This window comes from Temnothorax curvispinosus, unplaced genomic scaffold, assembly GCF_003070985.1.
Source record: "Temnothorax curvispinosus isolate PA1 unplaced genomic scaffold, ASM307098v1 QBEX01014232.1, whole genome shotgun sequence".
NCBI classification, from domain to species: domain Eukaryota; kingdom Metazoa; phylum Arthropoda; class Insecta; order Hymenoptera; family Formicidae; genus Temnothorax; species Temnothorax curvispinosus.
Genome location: NW_020224012.1, coordinates 110708 through 135755, shown reverse-complemented (window position 1 = coordinate 135755; position 25048 = coordinate 110708). Strand labels below are relative to the sequence as shown.

The following is a 25048-nucleotide window of genomic DNA, read 5'->3' as shown; positions in this document are numbered from 1 at the left end:
ATTTTACAGACTGTTTTATTTAACGAGATTTCCTTTCACTGTAACATAATAACAAAGACAAGTTGACAGCGTTATGACAAATCAGTTGTGAAAGTCTTGTAAAATAGCCAATTATATATGTCAATTACATGTCATTTGTACAGAACTTAAACTCGAATTCATGACACAACTGTTTCTATTCTAAACATTCGAATATGGAAATTTCACCTAAATTCATACATAAGCTCAAACATAAACTATTATCTAAAATCTAAACAGTTAAGTTAAATCAGTCCATTCGACCAAACTGCATACTAATTAGGCTAGTAAAACGATCGAAAATTATTACTTAATTTAACCGTCGACGAAATTGAAGTCACTCCGCTCGTCTTCGCGAACGGCTTCTATATGGCGCCGCAAAAGAATATGCCAGCCATCTCAAAGGATCCACTTACGATATCTTACGTCTCAATTATTAAGATGGAAAGAGGATAAAACGAGAGAATGCACCTTGGAAAAGGTCATGGCGGCGGAGTAGAGCTGCACGGATGGGAGGCCGTGAGGACTCACAGAAGCTGGAAGCCTGGAGAGAGCTGGGCACTCGACCTCCTTAGACTTGCGTGCTTACACGAGAGCGATTTCGCGACCCTTCGCTTGACCTCAGTAGCTATTCATCCATCTGAACCTTTCCAGATCGAACGCGCTTGCCTCCAGAGTGCATTAAATCCGCCCGATGAACCGCTCGGAAAAAGATCTATCTACATAATCGAGCTGCTATTCGGGAGAGATAATTGACCAATTCGAATATCGAGAACACCTCCCTACCGAATTACGTTAATGCAATTATTCCGAAGTGTCCCTAAATAAAATTTAATTTAAATAGACCTCGAGAGCGGGTTAAAAATATCTTTACATTTGAGAAAAACGTAAAACGAGCTCGCTAAACTAATTGTAAGCTAGCGCTTTAGTCAACGTGGGCATCGGCTGGTTCAGCCGATTCTTTGTTCCGATAATGTGAGTACTTGTACCCATTCACCTAACATTCCGTATATTCTTCGAGGATCTATTGTGCACGTTATTTGCGAGTACTGCACACCGTAGATTGATATTGTAACGAGTGTCCTTGAATTTCATCATGTCGTGATGCATAGAGCGTGTTCACGCCTTCGGCGAGAGAATGTCAGATCAGGTCACTTGAACGCATCCGGAATAGCATGTTCGTATCTGATATAGAGCACGAGATGTAGCGCAAGTAGCGCAACTGGTTATGCACTGGCTAATGCCTTCCAGGCATTGTTTCTTACGAAATCCTCGCCTTTCCCAGGCTTCTATGATTCTAAATGTTCCAACGAGAACATTATGTTCGCTCAGAGCGTCGTATAAAATCCGCTGGAAAATTAAATAATTGCTGTAATCCGTTAAATCAATCAGTTTGCGAAGTTCGAATCGTTTACCATCGATCAACGTAACGTAACGGTATATGTCGCAAAGAATTAATCCCGAGTCGAAGTATTTGAAGCCCGAGATGGTCTGCGAGCGTTTTTCTGGCTCCACATCCATCCGGATATCGCTTTTATATATGTAATACGTTCCGAATCGCGCAGAATCTGTGATCTCAATATTCCACCTGTTGTCAATGATCGTCAGTTTTGTCGTTATTACGAATGCGAGAGAAGATAAAACGTCACTTATGCATCATTTACGCACAACCGAAATTCTAAAACATTTGCGGTCTTCAGACTGAAATTGCAACTTCTATCGTGCTTCTCGCCGTTATGTGAAACGAATAAAAAGTTTGCTCGAGGAATTCTCACCGAGGGAGTTTATCTGCTTCACTTGCACCGGCCGACACTCGCGGGAAAAGTCCCCGGTGACAAATATGGCGAGGAGGAGAAAAGGACATTTGACTATTCATGTTTTCGACGGACGCTTGACGCTTGAGAGTCACTGACGGACTGCGGCGGCATCGCGGCAGCGTGTAGACACCGTTACATATACAAGTCAGCGGGTCCGCGAGCAGATGATGAGATAAACAAATTATAAATAAAACATCGAACACCCTTCCTCGTGCGAGCGAAGAGAACACGTAGGTAGCTAGGCGCACCACTATACATCCGCGCACATAACTGTACGCGCCATCTCGTCCTCTTCATCCTCTTCGTCCTCTTCGCCGTCGCACTCGTTGTCGTTGTCGTTGTGCCAGGACCGTAACGACTGCTTTGAATTTCATGAGGGTGCGAATGAATTCATGGTGGGATGGCGGCGGGCGGTGGATGGCGGATGGCGGTTGGCCTCGGAGACTCGGCGACTTCAAACGCCTCCCGTGACCTCCCGAGCGCGAGAGCCACGCGCTTCACAAAAGTCGAGGAAGCAATTCTCGTAATACTAACTGCCGCTCGTTTTATGCCGAGTATAATTCCTTAGGCCGATGACTCATGGCGGTCTCGCCAAGTCACGAGCGATTTTTCAGGGTCTCCATAAACGTCACGGCATCTTTCGACGTTTTGAAATGCACGATACGTTGCGAGATGTAAAACGCGAGAAAAGAAGAAACCGTAAAATATATTGCCGATAGGTATAATACCTTCTCTTCTTCATTAAATAACATTATGAATCGATGTCTGTTTCCAAGAGTTCAGTTGTGAAACCACAGACAGGAATTCCGTAATGTATTTATGGAGACACTTAAGAGGACAGCACGAAACTCCAGCCCATTATGAGGTAAAGCCTTTATGAATTATGTAATCCATTAAATTGCGAAATATCGGACTGATAAAGCAGGTGCGGTCACGGGTATTTCCGAAAATTATGCCCCAATTCCTCCACGAGAGACAGAGAGAGAGAGAGAGAAGCGAATCCGATTATACCGGGTGAGCCCTTCGCGCCCAGCGTAATGAAATCTCCGTTGCCTCGTTAGATAGTAACACCGGTCGCTTTGACGCAGGAATTTATAATTCCTCGTGCCGTTAATGCGGCATTAGTGCGGAGTGATAAAATTACGCGAGGCCCAGGTGACAAACAAATAACTACATTAACCTCGGTGCTCAACATTTCTGCTCTAATTAGAACGTAAGGATGTGCGAACCGTTTAACATCTAAAAAAGCCACTCGTAAATATCCGCCACCGAAAACGGAAGTAACAAGACTAAGGATTCTTGATGTATTCCGAGTTTAGGTATATTCCGTAAGCTGTTGGTTTGCAAGTCAACGTTTTACCCTCTCTTTAGCATATCGGTTGTCGATTTTCGATTACGTATCTCTAATAACCTTCTAACAAGCTATCTGTAGCAAATCAGAGCGTGTTGAAACAAACATTTTCGATATAATTTTCGATATTATTCGTTGTATAACGTTTTATCGTTCGAGCAAAGGCCGAGATAAGATCCTCGACAATCTACGGACCCTCGTTGTTACGAGGTCGGCAGCAAACGAGCGGAATCGTTAATATTTGACCTCGTGGATTACCCGACAAATCCAGGGTGGTAACTGTGTCGGCAGGATGAGATACGGAAGGGGACCAATCGCATTCCGCGAACTAAGCTACGTAGGCTTAGAGCCCGTAGCTCAACGTACCGCCGCGCCGGCGCCGCGGGTAAAATATTTTGCTGGTTGCCTCGTTATTTATCCTGCCGGAGAAAGTTGTCGGTGTCGTCGGTAGGTAGTTGTCGTAATAAATGTCCCACCCCCGAGAGCGGACTTGGCTCGCGCGGGGCGATGTCGTTACACAAGTTGGCCCGTCGTCGGAGCCGGGCCGGTTTTGCCCTACTTTTTGCACGGCATGCAGCCACGATCGTGTCAGGGACAATGTACAAAGCGTCTAACGCCAGAAAATAAGATACGAAGAGGAGAGATAGAGAGCGGTCGCTCGCGTCTCCCACTTCCCGAGGACATCTAGTTGAAGTGCATTTTCTGCAAGGCAACGGATAAAATCGATGGACAATTCTATTTTCGCAAGACGCGCTGAAAGATCATAAAAATTACAAAAATATAAAGATAATTTAAAGATATTTATAGTAAATGTCTATTTCAATAGCATTTAAACAATTGATTGAAATTATACTTCCGCTTTATTAATAATTTCTTATATCCGCGATGAAATATGCAATGTATAACTCTGTTATATAACTCGAGCTGATTTTGACTGAAAGACGCTATTCCGCGGGATAGTTTTCGGGCGATCAATATCGTAATCCCGTCTCGACCTCGAGATAATGAGGTGCAAGAAAATGGAGTGAAACGGAACGTGGCACGTGCACGTGGTTTACCGCAACGATCAATTAACGCAATTAATTCAACGGCCACTCGTCTGCGGAAGCGCGTTATTAAATTTGGAATAGTCACGATTACGTTATGTAACGGTACACACAAGAAGATGGGTTCGTTATATTCAGATCTCGTTATATACTCCCTCCGCGAACGGAGTCGTCGCGTCGCTTCAGTCGCTTGTATAAGGTGATCCAATTAGAGTGACGTTTAAATAAATTTCTATATTGATAGCCACTCACTTGGCTGTTGTTATGTCTACCTCTCGAATAAATTAGCAAAAATCAACTCGGTTCCTCGGCGGGAAACCGTAACACCATTAATTTCGGATCATCGTGAACCCTCGGGCGATATCAATCGCTTATCAAGTGCACGTCAGCGGTTCGGTTTCGGGAGCTTTTGCGGAACGAGACCGATGGTTTTTTTTTTGTGATTAATCGATCGATGCTTGCTTATCGCTGATTCATTATGGCATTGATGTAACATCATCATTTTCAAGTGGCTCGTATCGTATTATCGTATTATCATGACGAAGTTAATGTTGGCGAATTTGGAAATGCTGATACCTGCGATATGTTGCGGTCAAATTTTGCGGATAGAAAACATGACGCGTGCGTTGCGAAAGTACGTTAATAACCGCCCGCGCCCCGTAATTGACTTATGCGAATACAAACGGAATAATTGGCATCTGAAATATTTTATAGACAGAAAGCTCAGCAATGTCATCCAAAAGCGTTTTCAATATTTGCAAAATATGATTCCTCGTTCCATTTACATTCTTCGAGTGATATAAAATCGCGCGAAATGTCACGCACCATCGTTTAAACTGTTTCAGCTGTTAAAATATAAGTAATATCTTGTGCGCGTTATATTCGTCACAAGGTTAATCGCATGTGCCGTAAAAAGTTCAACGTTTTTTCACAGAGCCGTTTTCCAATTCCATGCCGTGGGCGTGGGGATGAAGAATCGAAAAGCAGATGAAGGGGCAATTCGTATAGGGCTTTTTTCGGCGGTAACGTCATGTCCGGTTCGGTACGCGCGGCCGATGCAGTAGCTGAAGAGCGCTCGTACGAGCGCGAAAGGGGTAGGTAGTTTTCCGAGGGTAACTCGGGGAAATTCACGTTCGGCCGGAACACGCGGGGTAATGATTGTATCGCCCTATTATCGGAAGGGAGTCATAGTGTTCTCCGAGCGATACGAGCAGCCCGATCCTATTTCACTCCCGAGTGAGCGCACGCACGGGGACGGGAGTGTTGTTAACCAATCCGATGGAAAGCTCGAACTTGGTACTTCAACTCCCCCTTTTCTCCCTCTCTACTTCTCTTTCTCTCTTTCTCATACACTTTTTTGCTCATTTTCCGAATTTTTATGCGTCTCTCGTGGGCCTTTTACCGGACGTTCATTTCCGTCCCGCGCGATTCATGATTTCGTCCATATAAATGGCTATGCGCCGATCGCGATAAATTACGATAATAAATACGTAGTAAAAACGACGTCAGAATCGCCCTGGGCAGGCTTAGCTTTACCAAAATGTAGGGAATCATGGGGTGAGCAGGAAGATAAGTGGGACGCGATGCGCATCGATTTGCGGCTTTGCTTCCATGGACGAGCGTTGCCGGCTTTCTCATTATAGCATTCGCGCTTGATAGCGCCGTATTATATTTAGGATAACTGCATTCCCACGTGCCAAGACGTGGTCGACGACAAAATGACGTGACGAGAGTCACCAACGTTCGCCAATCCGCGCGACGTTTCAAGCGTCGAGTCGTACTACTGAAATCCGACAAACGACGCAACCGCCGCGCCGTTTAGCGAGATATTATTTGGCCGTTTCTATTTTCACACTCAGTGTGAATGCACGCGTGTCGGTGTCGACCAGTCCGTTTTAAATCGTGCGCAAAGTTTTCTACGCTTCCATTTTTTTTCCACGCACCATTTCGTCGCAAACTCCACCGGTGACGGCAAACGATCGATCGGATCGACGCGACGGCGCAGTGTTTTTATTTTAAAAAGTCACGATTCAAAATGTTCTCAACTCTCAGCCTCTGTTTCTCTCACAACGCCACATGGTCCCGATTTGGACTATAAAGCTTGAAGCTTTAATTCATTGCTAGGGGTAAATATTTCGTAAACGATATCACTGTTGAGGAAATCGCAGATATCACAATGCATTCGTATGATAATCACATCCAGCGAGCAGCTCGACGAAAACGTTGTTTCTTCACTCGCGCAATATTCATGATTCCAATAATAATAAAAACGCTTGAAATCATTAAAAGCTCAAAACCAACATCTGTGTATGATAAAAAAAAATTCCGGTAGGCATAAATCATGGCGAACGAACGACGCATGCAATCGCGCGAATTGATCGGACTGCCGCGTTGTACCTCATCGTTTTCTTCGCCAAGAGGCGATGATATAGCATCTTTTTTTTCAATTAGCTCCCGCGACGGATTATACAGAGAGGAAGGGCGGCGCGAGAGTGGGTGAAGAGGGTTAAAAGTGCCGAGGACGCCGTTGTTATGTCTTCCACATCGGAATTACGTCCGTTGTAAATCGGAAATGTAATTTGATCGCTAGCAAATGCAAAGTGAATGACGAACCCTCGACCAAAAGCAATCTTGTTTTTCTCCTCAAGACATTGGATAGGATCAAGCGAAGCTTCACAAGTCGTAATGGCGTGAAGCGCTGCGATAATTATTAACTGATATTAATGAATTGCCTCCCGATTGCGGCATATGTGTGTTAGTGCGTGTGTAATGTAACGAGCCCTAAACGCACTGAACGCTCAACCGGGCTCGCGTGTCTCGGAAATTATGACTGCTACAATTACCGATGGCAGATTAACAAAGTTGATAGACGTATCGTGTACGTAAATTATGTTGTGAATAGTACTTTTCAAGTCGAACGCGATTATTCCCGCGGCTTACGTCACAAGAAATATCCGTCTAAGTGTCGCATTAGAAAAACGTTATCCATGATAGATACCGACTCGACGTGATGCGATTCGAAAGATTACGCGGCGCGACAATGACGAAGGAATGACAGGCGAAACGTACGAGTCAATGTAAAGCCAACGTAATATTACGTAGCTCGCGGCTCGATAATCTGCATCAAACGGCAACATTCGGCGAATAAGCCTCTCGCGGGGCTTAATTCACTGCCTTGGTACAATCACGTTCACCAGCTTACGAATAGCCGTTCTGCGCACGTGCGCGAATAAACATTCTGCATATATGCAAACGTGAGCTACGGAATAAAGCGGGATAATACGGAAACTGATTGCGCTCTCTTGAGTGGCCAGTGGCCACGCCGGCGACGATATTGAACTGAGCTGGGGGGGAGGAGGCGTTCCTCTTTGACGGATTATCGAAAATCGATCTGGCCGATACTCAATTAACCTACAAGTCATTACCGGACGTAATTATGCCGATACTGATCCCGGGATCTGTTTAAATTGATAATAATAATGATAACATCGGAGCATGCTCGTATTTGCAATCCCGCGAGCGAACACGCCTCTCGCGTCAGCGAGGTATTGCAATCTCGTTCGTCGACTCGTTTGTCGGCTGGAAAACATATTTTTTTTTTTAATCTGCCACACGCGTACATAAGCCAAAGCCTATGCGATCAGTAAATTTCTCTTTAACCGGGAAAAAAACCTACGGAAGCTCGCAATAACGCGCGCGGTTTCTGACAGCGGTGGCCAACGTGCTCTTTCACATCGAGCATTTTGCAGTTCAAATAGTTCAATTCCACGCGAAATTGCTAACGATCTTGATACGCCGGACAGGATTCCCGCTTCGCATTTGTCCTGGCTTTACATCGATACGACAATCTCCGACAAAAACTAATCTCCAAATTAAGTATTTAATGCGGGGCTAGAGTAAACAGAGATCACAGCCAAACGAGGAGGATAACATTGTTAAAAAAAAACGTATAAAATAAATGCAGAAAATAGTAGGATACCCTTTAAAACTTTAAATATCTTTAATGCATTTGTATCTCGTCTCGAGAGGAAAGGTTGATTAATTGTTGTAAGCATTCTACCAATGTTGCTCAATATCGATCTTTTTTACTCTTGAATCTCTCTCTTCCTCTCTCTGTCCGACAAGTATTATTAATCCTTTGAACTCGCTATCAATCACGAGCTTTCGTTGTTCGATGAAACTTTGACGATAACGCGGATTATAGCTGCAAAACCGCACGTGCTGTACGGTGAAAAATACACAAAATCTCGCGCCAGTCAATTTTATGGGCTGCTGACGTTTTATTGGACGTGCATATATACCCCGGCAAAACCTTGCCAGCGGAGCGGTTATTAGTCATAATTGGACTAATTAAACGGCCCGGCCCGGAACTGAAAGGAACGGTATTGCTTTCGAGCTACTTAACTTCCAGCGATGAAAGCTGCTACAAACGACTTACTTTTCTCACACCTCGCGTATAAAAATGTCTCTAAAATAGAGGAGATATTGCTACGGCAATTTTATGATCTTGAAAGATGTACATTAAGAATTTAGGACTTTAATTAACTTACAAGAAATGTATCAAAATTATATTGAAAAGTCCTCCTTTGTTCGTGGTTCGTGTCGAATTAATATTAAGCGAATTTATAAAAGATATATCGAAGATAGCACGAATTCCAACTATGAATCACGAAATGTTTTGTCTCTCCGTACGAGGTATACATCATAAAAAGTGCCGGATCGCTAGATTCCTTGAATAATTATCGCTAGCCCCCTATTCTTCTTTCGCGTCGCAGCGCGAGAGACAACCGGTGACACCGATCGCGCAGAACGAATGTGCAAATATTGTCGCGCTCCGTAAATCGCAAAAACAACGGCGCTCGTCAAGCGGAGGATTTATGCGCGGTGGTTCCGTCGCAACGGCCCAAACCCTCGTTGCCCCCCGCACTCGCTCCTCTTGTTCCCCGTTCTCTACCGCTTTAACCCCGCCATGACCGTCTCTCCGTCCGTCCATCCCGGCCCGTATCCGCTTCCGGTTTCACGTAGGCGCACACATGTGCGAGACCCGCCGCGCGCCGCGTCTCGCTTTCCTCCCGTAATTCCCTTCCATCCCCGTTATCTTTTTTTCTATTTTTCTTTTCTCTCCCGCGGGACACGCCCAAGGGGAAGAAGGGACAGGAAGCTTCCAATCCGTGTACTCGCGCCTTCGCCGCGTACACGAGCCGGCATTAAGCTACAATTTCGCAGTACCGGCGAACGGCGAAGACAAATAGAAAAAGAAAGGGAAAAAAGAAGAAAGGTGCGATTCCGCTCGAGTAAATATGTGGGATGTGGCGTCGCGGCGCGGCGCGGCGTCGGTTCGCGCATTAATGCCCCCTTTGCCGTACCGCGAGATTCCGCCACGTCGGAATGATTCTCCTCGATTCTACCCGCGTCGGTCGGTTATTCCGCCCTACTTTCCGAAAAGTGGAATTCAGCCAATCGGCGCGCGCCGATTCACGCGATGGAATTACCGATCAGGCACCAGGTTTCAGTATCCTCGGATGCGGATTTAGTTACGGTGAAATGCTTTCGGAGGATACTGCGAAGCTCAAGTCGGCCAATCGCTATTCGACGTCGTCGCAATCAATGCGCGAGCGATAAGCCGATGAATTCTAAATATTATCTGAATATTTCTTTCTTCTTTTCAGTTTCTTTTTTCATAACGATACGCGCTTGGTAAATCTGAATTTATATCACCACAACTATTATTTAGTATCTTATTGCGTAGCAGTTATTTATCATTTCCTTCTCCTTCCCCCGGCCGTTTCGTTGCGTAGTTATGATTTATTAACGTCATTATTTTGGATTATCTTAGTGTACAACTATTACTGTTTAAACGAACTGCAAATGGTCGAAAGTTTAAAGCAAATTTACAGTCGAGCTGGCACTGTCGCTAAATGGACGCGACCGCGATAAAAGGGCGCGGCTATTATAACGAAAGTCTTCGAAAAGCAGATTACCACCGCGCAGAGGTTCTTTCACCCAAGCACTTTTACGAATTGTGTCGCTCATTTAATTTCAGCGTCGCTTTAGGTGCAGATTCCCACGTAGGAGGTTGGAGACCCCTTTCAGGAGGTTCCCCGAAGGCCCCTGGTACGGTACGACGGAGTACAGTTACGCTTTATTTATTTTGCCAACATTTTATCCCCGAGTTCCTCCGGGACTCGAAGGGACTCGTCCTACCGTTTTTCGATCTGGAGTTAGGGGCCGAACCGTCGTCCTCGTTCGACAAATCTGCGCCGTTAGGGGCGCGACAATTGTTTCTCGGGGCTACCACCCTCGAACGAAGGTGGTCCCTCTTCCCGTCTATCGATACCCATTTCTGGCGTCCTTTTTACCGCTCGCTGCCGAAGACATAGCCTCTCGTTTTGTATTTTTCTTGCTGGCCGAACGCGAACGACGCCGCGACGGTCGGCGGAAGCGGATATCGCGTTCCCAAACCTACGAATCGCTCTTCGATCCTTCGGTAAGCTTAAATCTACAGCTTTGACACTATGCTAGATAAAATTTTCAAGACATATATGGAAATATTTATGTTTTGCAAAATTGTTGGAATTATTTTTGAATAATTCAGAAGTAAATTCTGCAATGTTGTAAGAGAAATCGCCTGCCTTCATCGTCTTTCAACAAGGATCTCTTGTATCAGTAATCACATTTGTTATAACGACGCAAATTGTTAAATAGCTAAGTAGTGTAAGTAGAAAAAAAAGAACAAGCGCGGCATAATAATACCTGTAAGCACAAAGAAGGGAGAGAAAGTTTTCGCAAAGTTCTATCGTAAAAAGGCACTTTATGAAATTTTTTTCTCACCTACACGAGCTGCTTCGCTAATTGTGTTTCTTCAGCTATTTATAGCAATAATTAATTAGGAACCGCGTTGAACGAGACTAGAGCTCTCTGGCTTATGCCTTTTTCTTGCGACCCATTACCGCGAGCATCCTTTTTACGTCCATTATACAGCCATAATAAAGATGATTTATTATTATTACCTCCTTTATTTTTGTCGTACTCACTTTGCACCGCCGATGAGACACCGTTAGGGGGTTAACTCTCGCGAGGTTGCGCGCGCGTAAATATTCACGATAAATTTTCAAGCCGCGGTTATCTTCAAGTGTATCAACAAGAGTATATTCAACCTATAACACCGTTGTCCCCCCCTTCGGTGTCGTATCTCATCTCCTCGATTAATAACTTTTATCGTCGCGCAACATTTCCAGAACAATCCTATCGCAAAACGACATTCAATTCCAGTTCTTCTGCATGCGTAAGATATCCGCGTGTAAAAAGAGTTCACAGAAACCTGAATTTTCGTAGCAAAGCCGCGGGTTAAAGTTAATCAGATTTCGCAGTCGTGTCACGATATCGACAATAATCAGCGCAGACGGCACGCACGAAAATCAACGTACGCACGTCTCGCCGGAACCACGGCATAATGAAAGACTCGCTGTCGAAATTGAGACGCGACAGTTAACCGCGTTATCTAGTAGCAGCTTGCTCGATTGGTGAATCCGTGATAGCGCCCGACGCTTGTAGTGGTAGTGATGATGACGGTAACGACGATCCGGTGATACCGGTAGCGTTCCGTAGTGGTGGTATGGCTGGTCGAGATGGTGGTGAACGCAGGTGGTGAGGGAAGGTGCGAGGGGGTGGATGAGCTAGTGACTGGGGTTGCTATCTCATGTCAGTACGATGTTGGGAGCAATGGCGTCCCTTCAGGTAAGCGTGCTACTAGCTACACCGGAGGCAAGGGTGGATTTAACAAGCGATGTTATCTGCCCAGATGAATGCCAGTCGCCCCTTGCCCCCTTCGGCCACCATCCCTTGACTCCGATCGTATCGCGCCACATTGCCTGCTTCGTCACGAATCTCACGAAACGGTCGAGTCTCGCCTCAAGAATCTTTAAGAAGTCATTCGACAATAATCATTCTGTATAATACTGTTGAAATACTTTCACGGAGCTGTTGATACAATTATTGATTAATATATAAAATTTAAGTTGGCCGTCGGTGAAACTTGTAAAGCCCTGTCAGTAAAGCCACAATAATTATATTTTCGTACACGATAATTTCACAAAAAGTCCTTATGAATTCATCTGCAAATTTTACAATCTCGCTCTCACTTATTTCGAACAATAATGAAATTGGCATTAAACTTTTACTTTTAAGTTACTCCAATTTATATAGTTCCAAAGTATCGAGAAAGCTCGTGAACTGAGTGAAAAAGTCGCGCGGAAAATTAAAGTAGCATTTATAATGAAAATTAGAATCTCTTTGGATGGGCGCTCTTACGGAAGGTAAATTTTCAAACGATAAAACTTTTACGATGCAATTCGTATTTAGAACAAATGCTGAAAAAGCATTTAGTGATACTTTTTTCTGCAAGAACCCGCGAAGGTTCATTAGCGATATTAAGACGTTTCGGCGAATACCCGATTGGAGAGCTTCCAGAATTCAAACGAATTGCCCGGGAGGCGGCATAAGAACGAAGGAGAGCGAATCGCGAGATTTATTGAGACAGGCGCGAGAAATCCCCCCGAAATTACGAGCGCGGCTAGCGGACGAGCAATCTCGTCCAACAATAAAATTTTCGAGTAAGGCAGCGCGAGTTGCTCGAATTTTTCAAAGCAACTTACGGAGGAACGCCGTGCTATCGTGCCCGTAAAGAGGAATGAAACTGCGTCAAGTATTTCACCATAAAAGTTTCGGGAATACGTGTACAATAATGTCACTTTAAAGAAAAAAAAATCAGAAAAGAGAGAAAAGAACGAACCGAATAACGTGTTAATGTTCGCCGTCGCGTTTACTTCAAGCCCTCCTTTTTTAAGGACATTAATCATCGTCTCCGGTAAATGTTCTTTGCGTTGTTAATGTTTCGCGTTAACTCCCTCCCCTTGGGTAACTAACAAACGTAACCGTGGTCCGTATCTCGGTCTCCGCGGAACATTGAAATAAAACTACCGGCCTACTCCTTCCCCCTCATTTTTCCCCAGTCATATACGAATAACGCAAATTTCTCACCTGGCGTACACCATTGCGACGTTAACCAGGTCCCATTAATCTCGACACCCCCTCCCTCCGAAGTTTCTCGTTTAATACGCGGTGCCCGACCCTCCGTCCAGACCCTTCCACCCCTCTATCTTTCCCCTTGCCTTCCTTTCCGCCCAAGGATGAAGACCAGGGTGGTAATTAAAGCGTGAATAAATAAAAGGCAGACGCGTAAATCCCGCGACATGAAAAAGTAGTGTGTGTGTGTGTGTGTGTGTGTGTGTGTGAGAGAGAGAGAGAGAGAGGGGGCGCGGAGATGGAGTTGCGAAAACAATAAACCTGCGTCTGTTTATGAGCTCTTCGAGATCTTAATCGTCCACTCCACTATAGGAGGCCGATTCCCCGGCGAATCGTGTGCCAGCAGTGCCAGCACGCCAGAGCGGAAGTACGAGCGGAGATCGCTCGACTCTGAAGTTACATCGTTTTTGAAATAATAAGCTAGTCCGTTTCGCGAATTTCGTGAGAAACGTACAAACATTTGCTCGAACTTTGCGGTTTGCCGCGATGCTGGATATATGTCAGTTGTGGAACTTGCGGATCATGAAGTTTCCCGCGTACGCAGAGAAGTTACTGTATGTCTCATTCCGCATAAAATGTCTGTCACGGAACTTTGTGAAGAAATGTTCAGGAAACCTTCCGCGAAGATATCCGCATCGAGATCCATATCGTACGTTCACGTCTATATCACGGAGGAAAACTCATATCATAACTTGCGCAAACATTGAAGAATTGAACGCCGGAAAAATGCTCCAAGAAAAATGGACGCAACGATTGTTACCCTTTACTTTCTGGAATAATATATTAAAATTACTTGGGATCGCCTCGGCTAAAAAGAGAGTCCCGTTCTCCCGGATTTGTACGCTCGGGATACGTCCCGATTCGTCTTCGTTGAGTCCCGCTCGGATAAGGGGGTGGGATCGGGAATCCGCAGGGGTAATTGATTCCTTCCGACTTGGCGGTAGATCCAATCAGGATCATTGGGAAAGTTAATCGAGTGGAAGGAAGCGCGCGATTTCCTCCCCCGCGCGCGCGCGCGCACATCTTCCGGAGCGTATCTGCGCCGCGCCGTTTGCGTCGCGATTTATTCGCATTCGCAACGACACGCACCATTTTTTCATACCACGTCTCCTAAGAATTCATTATCGTACCGCGATATTACCGCCATTCATTACTCCGTCAGGAATGATTCGGTTCGGGAAACCGCGCGGGCGCGTAATATGATTTCCAGAAATAAGTATGGATATTCGGTGAGCGGACACGATGCAACAGTAGATTTCGATAGCGATGCAATCGACGTGCACTCGAGAGAATATCGGAGAATCAATGACAAATTAAAGATCCCGTTAAATCGCGTGTGAAACTAGAAGGATTCGATTGTTGTATTTTCAGCTTTAACCGAGCGGATTTGTTCACGACTTTCCGCTTGCTCGTATACATAATTAAACATTTTCCGCTTGCAATATACATATAATTGTTGGAGCAAGAGATTATTTAATGAAGATCAATATTCCAGTTTTACCAATCGTGCCATTCTATGTGCTTAATAATAATGTTTGTTTGTCGCGCGGTAAACGATCATACATCATAAATCATCGTATAGAATATGTTTCAATCCTCGAATACCGCGGGATGACAAAACATGGAGTATCTTATTCCAAGTAATTAATAATTGTAGTAATACGCACAATCTGCAGTTTCACAAATTAATATAATTGATATTCCATATACCTCTTGCATTTCATTCCATCGCTTATCCCAGATGTCTAGAAATTGGATTGACGTTTTAAAAAGAGAAACGACGTGACAAAATCAAAACGTGACGAAATGTTCATATAGAATTATAGATGAATAACATGTGTTGTAAACCTGTGTATCTCTATAATATTAAGTCTCCTACAGATAATACAATTTAAAAAACCCACTATTTCGATAAAAATGCTCAAGCGTGTATACAAATAATAAAATACATTACGCGATTAAATATTTAAGTACTAAATATCTTGATTAAATTTTAGTAAACAATATCGCAACGTATAGCTGTTGTTTTTATTTAATCATAGCAAAATACAATATATAACAACCATCGAACGTCGGCGCCGTATTTATTCACTAGAAAAAGCGAGGGAGGGCTGTAAAGTAATAAAGACTTGATTTACGGAGATATTAAAATCGCAACGAACGCTCCGGGAATTTAGAAGAAAAATGCGTTTAAGAATTTCGAGGCAGATTCCTCGTCGCACGTCGCGAGCGCCGATGTCTCTAAATTGCTATGAGGCATCCCGTTATACGCATCTAGAGGACATAAATTACAATGTAGGTTTACTGTGAGGGGGTGAAGGAATGGGGCCTAATGATTAAGGCGCACATAGCGCGCGGTTGGTCGATTATCGAAACGGCATTTGTATCCGCTTTCGAGTAGCTGGAGACTACCGTAAGATATTGGGCGATTCACTTACTCTCATGAATATGTATCTACGTGGCAGTCTCTACTCTTCCGCTCTCGACAGTCATTATTCTTAATAACTGCCATTACGGTCGACCATGCCGCAAGGATTTTTTAACGCGCGGACGCGAAGAGATGGCGCAAAACGACGACGATAAAATTATACGGCAAACTCGGATTTCAAGAATGAACCCGCCGAAGCGTCGAATCCCCGGGAAGAAAAAAAGTTTCCCATCTTACCGTAAACGTCGCGTAACGAGCAGTAATATCGCGGCGAAGAAGGGAAAAAAAATTGGGGAAGAACGACGGTCGACGTGATGTAGCGTCGTCGACGACTCGTCTCCGCGTTATATCGCGAACGAATTTTCAACGAGCGCGGAAGCAACGGGTACTTTGATCAATTAATATGCGCCTGTATTATTTGCGCGACCGTAATTAGTAATCCAGCGAATTAATTACCGTATGATTATGTAATAATACTGGAAATATATCACTTACACATTATTTCCGCGTTGCTGGATGACGCCGAGGCGCGTGAGCAGCGGCGCGTAATATCACGGAATTATAAAAGATAACCGAGATGATAAATGCGTTCTGACGAAAAAGTGCGTTCTCGTAATTCTTCTTTTTTCACGAGGAACAATGGTAATCATCGCGTCTAACTGGCCTTTTGGCCACGCCGTTTATTATTCATTTACAACGCGAAGCAATCGTTTATCGTATACTTTAAAGTCCAGATATCCGAGCAATAAGGGCCATTCTACAATATGTCGCAAACGATGGCAACTGCTAGTTGAAAAGTGTTTTTTTAACCTTTTTGGCGACGGTAACTGGCAATCGGCAATCAAAAATAACAACTTTTCAACTTGCCATCGTTTGCGACGTATTGTAGAACCGGCTTAATTCGCTTCATTAAAAAATATCAGCCGCGTCGAAACACAAGTATCACAATCGAATAGATCGGTAACATTACACGGTATCGCCCAGCAAGTGTTCCTCCCGTTTTAGTGCCGGTTGTTGGTCCCGGTCGACGCGACGTCGTGGCACAATATTTACGGCTCCGCTTATACCGCACGGCTTATACTAAGTTGCAATTATTGACGCGGTCAGTAAAAACAATCCCACCTAACGAGGCTACGGGGCTAGTAATAGTCGTTCATCGCAGCCCGTCGTACAGTTAGCGCGAACAATTCCAGGGCACAAAGCACTTGTGCACGCGTGCGGCACAGATAAGAAATTCGCGAAGAACAACTCTCCGTACGCGCTCGACCTGTTAACGCGGGGTTAATTACCAATGGTCCCTCTCATCGCCGTTCTCTCGCCGATAATACTGGGGACGGGATATCGTCCCGTCGCACGTCGTCGTTTCCGACCTGTGTTTTATTTCACGAGACTTCCCGTCCTCCATTTCAACGCGCGACGACATCGGTATAATAATTCATTCAGTATTATAATAATCTATTTTACACTATATACAAAATCTCTCTCTCTCTCTCTCTCGTACGTGCGCGCGCACGCGCGCGAATTCTTGATAATTTCCGCGTTAATGTATTCAGAATACCCGGCCTGTTATTATGAGGGAATGAATAATGCACCCAATCTGTTATAACGTAGAATCTTAAGGTTCCCTAACATCATAACAGCTCGTTATTGCAATTGGAGGTAACGTAAAAACATGTGCGAGTCGACAAAACCCCGACACCGTCCGTTGCAATTAAAACCGTCGGACGTTTTATGGCTTTATGCTCAAAGATTTATCGTTTTAATTTACAAATGTTTACCATTCGAGAACACGCGACCAACAGAAAATTGTGTGTTGCCCAAAAATGCTCTTAGCTCTCAAGTGGAACTTCTTCCTAGATAATTTTTAAAAATACGTGAGTCTGAAAACTTTGACGCATTAATTGATTGACTTGAAAATATTTGACATAAAAGAAGATAATCTCAGTATTTAAATTCTTTACAGATGTAACTCATACTTATTTTATAAGAGATTTCTATATCTTGCCGATTATATCTATGAACACGAATCGTTAACAATTAAAAAAATTATCTTTGTTATTAAAAGTAACTAACAATAAGTGACTCAACTTTAGCACAATATAATTTTTTTATTTCAAGATACAGATAATTTTTAACTCGAAACAATTTTGAATAATACTCTCACTCCGAATCTGTATAACGTTATTGAAAAACCACCATTTCTCGAACAAAAGCTGTACTCTGATCGAGATACGTACTTCGCAGTCAGTACCGTTTTTGTCCGAAAAATGACGGTTTTTTGTTGAATACTAGCTGGAAAAACTAATTTAAAAAAACTGCTGTACAAAGCAGCTTTGTTTCCATTCCACCTTCGCTTTCTTTTCCCTTATATGAATTCATGTACCTGACTCAATTTCAAAAATCTCATAATTATATAGTTGAGATTGTAAAAACAATTTCTGACGATCGTTAAATCTCCGGGAAACGACGTTTCAGTGTAAGGAGAGAATTAAAAACTCACGGTTCTCCATCGTATCGCGAAAATTATGAGTGCCGCACGCGCATCGCATTTGAAACATTCACTCATAAGAGTTGGAGCGAGTTGTATGGGAGCTCAATTACTGCTTCTCGTTGCCGATGAGGAAGGAATGAAAATGAAAGGCAACCATTTCGCGCTTCCAAACTAACTAACTTGGGAAAGCAGCGAGCTCGCATAAACGCACGGCGAAAATAAGCACCAGCGAGAACCATCAAAAATAGAACGCCAGTGGTGAATTTTTCATTTCGGGTTTATGTCACATTTAATTATGTCCCGGATTAATGCTCGACATTTCTCTCTTTCTCTCTCTCTTTCTCTCTCTCTCTCTCTGTCTCCCTTTCTCACTCTCTCCTCTTCTTCTCTTTGTCTCTTTATCTTTTTCTCGCTCTCGGCGCTTCCAGATCCAGTAGTTGTCTTTTCGTTGACGGTTTATTTCAAAATGGTATTATACGCGGTATATATGCCGTTTAGATTGCGACCGGAGAGAGACTTTTCTATTTCGAATCGAAATACCATACCCATACACGTTCTCCCTTTTTGTCTCATCCAATTTTTCCATTTTATAAAAAATATTATTTAATGTTTACTGATTCAATATTTTCTGGCAAAAATAACAAATAGCGTGTCTCTCGTAACATGAAAGTGGAAAGAAGGAAAAATTATATACGCAAATATATATACGAGCTATTTATTTTTGTCTTTTTATTCGCGGAATAACGGTCAGTTTGTTTCATTCGGAGATACTAAATCAATTTCTTTAGCCTTTATTCTTCATTTCGTACTTATGGACAAATCTTCTCTTTTCTGTTATTACTACAGCGAGTTATGGATTTATAATTTCCCAGCCGAAAAAATTGTCAGCTCCGTAATAGAATTTGCCTGCCGCTACCGTAGATTATTACCGGCGCGATTCAGACGAAGCTTAGCCGTCCAGTAAGTCTATTCTTAACTTTATTCGTAACTTTTTGCGTTATTACTCTGTTAACGTAGTATGCGTGATACGGTTTCTTATAGTGATAAACGGCATAACGCAAACTTAATGTTTGTTTAACGCAACGTCATCAACGCGTTAAAATATATTTGTGAAATACATATGTATTCGTAAAGTATGTGTTAAAAAGTTACAGAATAGGCAAGCAGGCAGGCGTGTCTCTCTCTCGTGTGCCAACGACTCCGCGCATAACCGCAATTATTCGAGAAGATGTCGAAGCGAAGACTCATCCAGAATTATTCTTGAGAACAAGCAGCCGTTAGACAAAACGTCGGAAGAAAGGGTGTGTGGTGGCCACCCTTTCCATCGCTCGCACGGTACCGCTCGTTCTCCATTTTCTCCTCGGTTATTTCGCCGTGCGAAAGTAACGAGCCGCGCTCTTTAGAGCTCACATCGTCACGATGACGAGGCTCGCTCGTGCGCCGCTTTCTGAAAAGTTCCCCAGTGGCAAACGATAGATATAGCTCGCTCGCCGCGTTTCTCTCGTCCCCTGGACAGAGTACATAACGTGCATAATGCTAGTGTGTACGTGCGTTTTACACGTACCACGACCTCGTCGGATTACTCGTGGGGATTACTCCGTCGCTTCAACCAGGATTCACTCTGGCCGTGGCCGATCTCTATAGGCCTGCACCTGCCGCGGTAATATCGAATGTTTCTACGCCCAGTCAGCTCTCCGAGTCTCTCAGGCGGCATTGATCCGACTGCGAGGTGTCCCTTAAAGACGCAATTGTACCGCGACGACCAAGTTGTAGCAATGAATGGAATAAGCGCTATTAGTTATTACGGCGCATTGTCGCACAACCATTTGGCTCGCGAAGCCGCGGTGGGTTTCCAGGTGTGCGGCGAAATCGTTTTTGGCTTGCGCGATCGAGGGATCTGCCGGAGTAATTAGACGCGCGAAGGATTAAAATAACACCCTCTTCTTCGTACCCTCCGGTAATAACGTCCTCGTTATTGTATCGTTATAGGGATTCTAAGAGAACGGCGCTTAGCTAGCTACACAATTCTCCCGAATTATTTCTGTTAGATATTAATCGCGCAAAATTTCGAACGAGGTCATTGTTGCGAGCTGTTAAAAAAGTCGATCGAAATTTCGCACAATAGTCTGGCTTAAATGGCGCGGCAGTTAATACATTTCAGAAACGTGAGGGCACGAAGCTGCTCACCAAGTATATTCGCTAATTGTATGCCGCCAAATTGAGACGCAGCTGAATTTCTGAAGATGCAATTCCCGCGTAGTGAAATTCCTAATTAAGCCAATAATAGGAATAAGGCCGCGACGCAATATCACAATCAATGATAAATTCTCATAGTGATTAAAGTTAAACTGCTGAAACAAAATGTCGATTTTCAATTGTCCGTTGAATTGCTATCTGCTGAATTAATTTTATCATAATCATAACTATTTCTAGCAATTTACTTAAAGTTTTCATGTGTTTTGAAATATGTCATTTTAATCCTGTAATAAGTTAATAATCGCGCAACATTTGTTTTCAATCGCGACAATCGTAAAATTTAAGGACAATACCCGCGAATGCTGAAGATCAGTCAAAATCACGTTTACATCGTAGTTAACTTTATCGTCAAAATTTTCAAACGAGAAATGCGTTCGAGATGCTATTGGAAGTTCAGAATTGCTAGTTAACTCACGGCCGTTCGCAACGGACGTAACGCGTAACTCTGTAGAAACGATGACGAACTTGGTGAAACAAACATCGAACGGCTAATAACTTCCTGAAACGCGCAAGATGCGCGCTCAGAAAATTCGCCAACTTCAGGATTGCCGTATCTCCGCGTCCCGGGCGTATCTCGGCTCTCTCGGCATCGCGAATCGCTCGAATTGCTCCAACTATTTGCCGGAGCCACTTGGGATTATGTGCCGGCCATATCATTCGGCGACTTAAGTCGGCTGACGCAAAACAGCCAACTACAAGTAACGATCCACTCCAAAGTAAGCAATTAAGGCCGCGCGCGCTGACTCACCGTCGTAGTTTAATGCAAATTTTACGGGCGAAAAGAAGCCCGGTGCGCGCAAGTACTCGGCCGTGGAATTCTTCACGGTCCGTACTCTTTTTCGTCAAAGACGGTCGCGGCTGATTCGATTTTAGTTGGATAACTCGCCGGCCGCCTCCACCGTGAAATTCAATAACGATACTCGATAACGACTCGTAAACTCTCTCGCAGCAAATTGTTCGCCGAGATGCGAATAAGAGAAGTGAAAACTGAAAATACTAGATATAGACGAATCAATGTAAATGACCGTGTACCGAAGAGATACATACTTCATATATAAATCCATTGCGAGCGCGAATCGGCTTTTGTCGATAGCCTTTCCTCCGTTACGTCTTGCTCTCCTCATCTCGTTATTATGCACTTCCTTCGCATTTATTTCGCCATTATTGCGCAATGCTCTTCCAAAAGCAGCATCATTAGTTACACTTAAATGAATAGTTAAATAATGTATTCAACTTGAATTTTAACCGTTATTCAAGATAAATTTGACCCTGATAAAAACCTACACGGGAATCATATAAGTAATAATAATAGAGATATTACTGAGACAATTAAAGGCTACTTAGTTTTCTCAAGAATAATGAATCAGTATTTAACAACAGTTAATAATAATCTCAGATCGCTACGGTTAATTGTCAACGATCTCGTTTTTTCGTTTACTTTACTAGATGAGTTTGTGGAATGCAATTTTGAGCAAATTCGCATATCAACTCGCCTAACGGTAGACAGAATTAATTATACGCAAAGTATTAATCACCGATCGCATTACTTTGAATTCGAGGTAGCGCTTGGTACAATCCTTTGGGGAACGTCAGGAGACTAATTATGATGGAGTGACTCGCATCTCTCTGTCTGACGTCTTCTACGTCTGGCATCTTCCGCAGGTTCCCGCCCCCTTTTCTCTTGCGAAATGGGATAGAATTTTACGCGCCTTGTAACTGCGGTTACACCACGTCGGCAAGCAGCCGCAGATTTCGCGTGATAGACGCGACGGCGATGTATCGACGAAAACACGCAAGACAAACGATCGTGAAAACGCTCGCGCGGGTAACGCATAACCGTCTTCTTCAAATTTCAGACGCGTTTTTCAATTTGCGAAATTCTTTACCCGCCCGCGAGCTTTAATTAAAATCATGAAGATTAATCGCACAAGGCGAGAATCGCCGTATGTTTGTGTTTCCGGCGGACATTTACGATTGCGTGATACTCGCTTGTTTCTTATTTCGCTGTATAGGTGTAGACTGTAGATAATTAACGCAAATGTCTGAAAGTACGATCCATCATATTTTACCACTTGTCACATTTTTTATACAATTTTCCGATTTATCTTAAAAATGTATCGTGTACCGCGTGTATCCCACAAAAAATTATCAATATTTTATGTTATATTTTATATTATGCGTCTAAATATTTGCTATGTTAATGGAAGTTGTATCTGGATACATGTCTAATTTCTTAATTTTAAATCCTAAATTAAAGACACAAGCAAAACAATTTAGTTAAAAAAAAATTAAAAAATAATACATAAATAATTGATTATAACACTTAAAAAATAAAAAACAATGAGATCAAAAATCTTATAATACAAATTGAAGTATTTAAAATGACGGACTTATTATCGCGGCTAAACTATAAGACAGCCAATCAGAACGGTGGGATAAATACAACGTTTGAGCGCTCGTGAGCAGACAAGTTAAACTTGCTAGCGTAAAGGGTTAATTTAATGGGGGCAAAGAACGCCTGAACGCCTGTGGCTAACCCAACTGGACCTATCCAGTAGTAGAGTTAACCCTTTGCTATCCAACAGGGAGAATTACAGTGGAAACGGATGCGGGTTCTCTATTTAGACATCTAACGCTCCTCTCAATATCTTATCCTATATTATACGTTGAAACACCATTCACGCTGATAGAAATTGCACCCGAATTCATGTTCAATTTTTAATCTGTTATCTTAAATTAAGAACAATATTAATAAAATAAAAAGATAATATAAATAATATTAAAAAGATAATATAAAAGATAATAAAGATGGCCAATCACGATATTTTCAGATAAATGAAATAAAAATTAAGTATGTGGAAGATAGAAGTGCATCTTATATTCAATCAGTTAATTTTAGAAATAGTGGACTACGATAATCAATATTAATATATTCAATCGCCAATAAAACAGATTTCAAGATAAAAGTAGGAATGGAAAACATCATACCAAATTCAGTTCTGCAAAGTTATTTGTAAAAACAATATTACATAATTAAATTATTATAATGTATATAATTATTGAAAGCTCTTCCTTAATCTACCGTTGAGTGCTGACTGTGATTTACATTGATAGAATGTCTCGAAATCACCTCGTAAAAGAGCTATGAGATGGTTTGTACGAGTTTCGAGAAACAAAAGCACTTTCTTAATTAGCAACATATCTTGCAGTTGTGCCAATGTTAACGGATTATCTCGCTGTGGGATGGATTCTGATTCTGATCTCCACAAAAGAAGTTTGTGGTCTGTATAATCACGGGAAACAGGAGCACAAACACGCGAAAGTACGGCATCGCGGCAGAGGGATGCGTAACGCGACGCGACGGCACGCACAAAACGGAGATTAATATCGCCGTATAATTCGTTGGGCAAATATTTATTTCCTGCTTAATTAATCGTTAGCCTTTAATGGCCATGCCATATTTCCTAGCTTGTTTGGCCGTCCGTGCCGCGCCACGGCCATTCTATTATAAATTATAACGGCCCACTATTAGACGGCCGGTGCCGCTTTTATCGTCGAACGCCATGAATTATCAATGTTGACCTTTGCTCGTCCGAATCGCCGCTTTTCTGCAAAAAAGAATCGCGCCGCAATTAACATCCGCGCCGAAATGGTGCCAAAGCGCCGATGGCACTATTCCGCCGGGATATTTCCCGGCGCGGTAACATTTTCAATTCGCTTTTAGTATCGCCTATCGCCCATTATTATTATCGTCCGACACATATATTTTACGTCACGCATCCCAATTAGAAACGGGAACCCACGTATATTCTAATAATCACTCCCGCGATAATGTGCTCTCATTACCTATTAGCACGACACGTGCGTACCATTTTTGCAAAAGAAGAGAAGAAGACAGATCGCCGCTCATGAAAATATCATATCAGTCGCGATAGCGAGAGTACCGCGTCGCGAAACCCCGCCGCGCCCGCGCCGCGCCGTCCGTAAAACGCTCGAGGATCACGCGCGATGAGGCATCGAACGATACGAAGAAATCTCCATTCCCCTGCCGATCCCCCTTGAGCCGACACAAGGCGAACGAGGTCGAGAGAATATCGCGGTCGGTGTGCGAGTCTCCCGCGGTCGGACCCCCTGCGCGTCCCACCGTTTCTCCTCCGCGCGGCACCTCCGTTCCAATGCGGCTGACTATACCGGTGGTTGCCCGGCCATAGTCACGCTAGCACTACTAATTGCATGTCCGACCAAAGTATATCACCACCGCCACCCATCGTGCCCGCCCAGCGCACTGAATCCGCTCGTTTCGCGTTGCACGTACTGTTCAGTATTCCTCTCCCTCAGGCGGCGTACTCCCTTTTCCTCCACCACCTATCACTCCTCACGGGCTCGTCTCTCTACCCTCCCTTCTCGCTCTCTCTCTCTCTCTCTTTCTCCCTGGCCTATACATTCTCCGCACCGCTCTTCATCACCACCCGGACACACACTCTCGTATCTCGCGTACGTTTTAGAACACGGTATTACCAGGCGTGGAAGTTGCGTCCCGCTTTATTCGAGTTATTT

General features: G+C 43.5%; 1 protein-coding gene across 2 annotated transcripts in view; it reads right to left on the bottom strand.

Annotated features, from left to right (window-relative positions):
- Window positions 1-25048, bottom strand: part of LOC112464437 (nephrin-like) — a 347896-nt gene that overhangs the window by 255008 nt on the left and 67840 nt on the right. The gene's annotated exons all lie outside the window — the stretch shown is intronic.